The 2,500-nt window shown below is 36.9% G+C and overlaps 1 protein-coding gene across 5 annotated transcripts in view; it reads right to left on the minus strand.

Moving 5' to 3' along the window:
* ZFHX4 (zinc finger homeobox 4) overlaps positions 1 to 2,500 on the minus strand; it is a 156,837-nt gene that overhangs the window by 128,442 nt on the left and 25,895 nt on the right. The window lies entirely within an intron of this gene.

The following is a 2,500-nucleotide window of genomic DNA, read 5'->3' on the forward strand; positions in this document are numbered from 1 at the left end:
TCATAGGCAAGCACTACTGATGAAAATCCTTCAATCATTTCTTGCAGGCAGGCATCTTAGACCATAAACTCCCTTTGTTGAGAACAAGATGCACTCTATAAAAGCCATATCAGTGTCTGGCAGCAGGGTAAAAGCACCAGAGGAAAGTTGGGCACACATTGGTTTTTTTGTGAGCCTGCAAGGCTCCAGCCCCTGTAATAGTAGCCTGATTACAGCCTAAGCTACTCCGAGTCCTTGCAGATCTCTCAGTTTGCAGAATGATGGCACTGTACACAACAGCTGAGTACTCTGAAACTTTAGTGTTTATTTTCAGCCTATGATATAGACTCTGCCTTGCTTTTGTGCAGGAGGTAAGCAATCTTCACTCCAGTCATAAGTCAGAGTGATAGAACTCATTAATTTTACATGAAAGCAGTGGCCGATTTATCAGATAAGTTTTCAATTAAGTATAAAAGTTTGATTGCATCCTGAAAACTATTGTTTTAGATATATGAAGCATTAATATTTTTCTGTTTTCTCATTTGGAAGAAAATGAAATCTAATCTAAAAATTTTGCATTGCTAGACAATATATATGTATGTACATAATAGCCAGATGCTATATCCCTGCATAAAATCAGTCAGTGTGATTTTGAGATTAAAAAAAAAAAAAAAAAAAAATCCTTGTCTAGGAAAGGCTTCAGTGAAGGTCACTGAGACATTAAGTATGAAGGATAGCTGCTTAATTTTTTTTAAGTGTAATCAAATCTAATCTTGTCAGCTAAATCAGAGAGAGGAAGTGATCAGTTTAAGATACATCAGAAGATTTGCATAGAATGAAAATGAATCAAAATTAGTTTTGGTATCTGAGATGGCTAAAATGACAGCCTAATTGCTCCCGAATCAAACGTCACAAAGCTTGGTGTGTAATTTTAATCATTGATGAGATCCAGGTTAATTATGCTTATGGCACACATGCAATTTAAAAACCTTTTTAAATAATCCGATCACAAAGAGCATGAAAACCTAATAATTCTCTAATTAGTCCAGAGACAAGCATGTTTACCTTCCCATTTGGCAAATCTGCACAAGCAGCATATGCATCCTGAAGAAAACCTACACGTCTAATGCATTCTCCTCCTAAGGCCTTATCTACAGATAAAAAGTTGCACAAGGATAGTTACACCAGGAAGAAAATCCCAGCCCCTTCCATCTCTAGAGGACTGGTATAAATGTCTTCATACTGGTATCTCTCAACTCTGACACAAAAGGATAAACAATGCTGATATAAAGCATTTTTACATGTATCCACTCAGCAACTGCAGTCATGAGACTATTTCAGTCACGCATAAACACACATGCAAGCATGAAGACACACACCCGCTTGGCACCAACACACACACACACAGTAAGCTTTTCGGACCTTTGCAGAGGAAAACACAGAGTTTTGTTCTATTTTGTTTTCCAGAATGTGAATGCATGTGAAGTAACTCTACCCTACCCAGAACCATGAAAGTATCTGTCAGAGTGAAACCGCCTTAGCGGGTAAAACTAACTGATAAAAAGAGTTAATACAGCAAAGGGAACCAGATGCGATTGCCTAAAACTATTCTAGCCCTATCTGTGGTTTTCCATTTAACCTTTGTTGCTTGAAGCAAGCTCTACCCATACTGCAAGTACACCACGGTAAACCACAGCATCAATGTCCAGCACACACAAAAAACAGTTGCCAGAACAGTCATGGGCATGCACACTATACTGGAACCAGGATGGCATTTACAAGCATTAAATAATTATAGGCAGATACAAAATGGGTTCTGCAGCATAGCATCTCACCCTTCCCCTTCTTCCCATAACTCTGCACTGAACAGTCTTGCTGTTGCAGTATCCAGACGTAAAAGATTTAGCAAAATGAAGCTAGATTTTTAAACCTTACCTCACATAACCAACATTTTTTTTTAAAAAGCACAGTAATAAGTGTCATAACATCTTTTCTGTTACTTAATCAACATTTTAAAATAAACTGCACATTCATAGTTACCAGTCTCCTTACATAACTTCAGTATTAATCCGTACTAAACAATGACATCAGCCCTCTGATCACAATTGTATAAACAAGAGTATATTTCATTCCAATTAAAACAAATACTAAATCTTTGAACTGACAAGCAACACAGAGAGAAACCATAGCGTATATTTCCATACTTGAGCTGTTTACTGTCTTTATGGCCATGTTTGCTATCAGGTTAGGCAGACAAAATCATTATACCTTGACAAGGAATTAAAGATTACTGGGATGACTTACTGATTGTATGTAACATATGATGGAACATGCATCCATTAGAGGTTACAGCATCTTCAATATTAAAAAATAAAAAATTTCTCCCCCCCAGGGACATTCTGTGAGAGTTATAACGAAGTTTCACAAAGTGATAGCTAAAAATAATTACAAGGACTGCCTCAGAACCAACATTATTCCACAAAGTCTCTACAAGACTTCAATTCTCTTTAAAAAAGCAATC

This window comes from Patagioenas fasciata, chromosome 2 (assembly GCF_037038585.1).
Source record: "Patagioenas fasciata isolate bPatFas1 chromosome 2, bPatFas1.hap1, whole genome shotgun sequence".
Classification (NCBI taxonomy): domain Eukaryota; kingdom Metazoa; phylum Chordata; class Aves; order Columbiformes; family Columbidae; genus Patagioenas; species Patagioenas fasciata.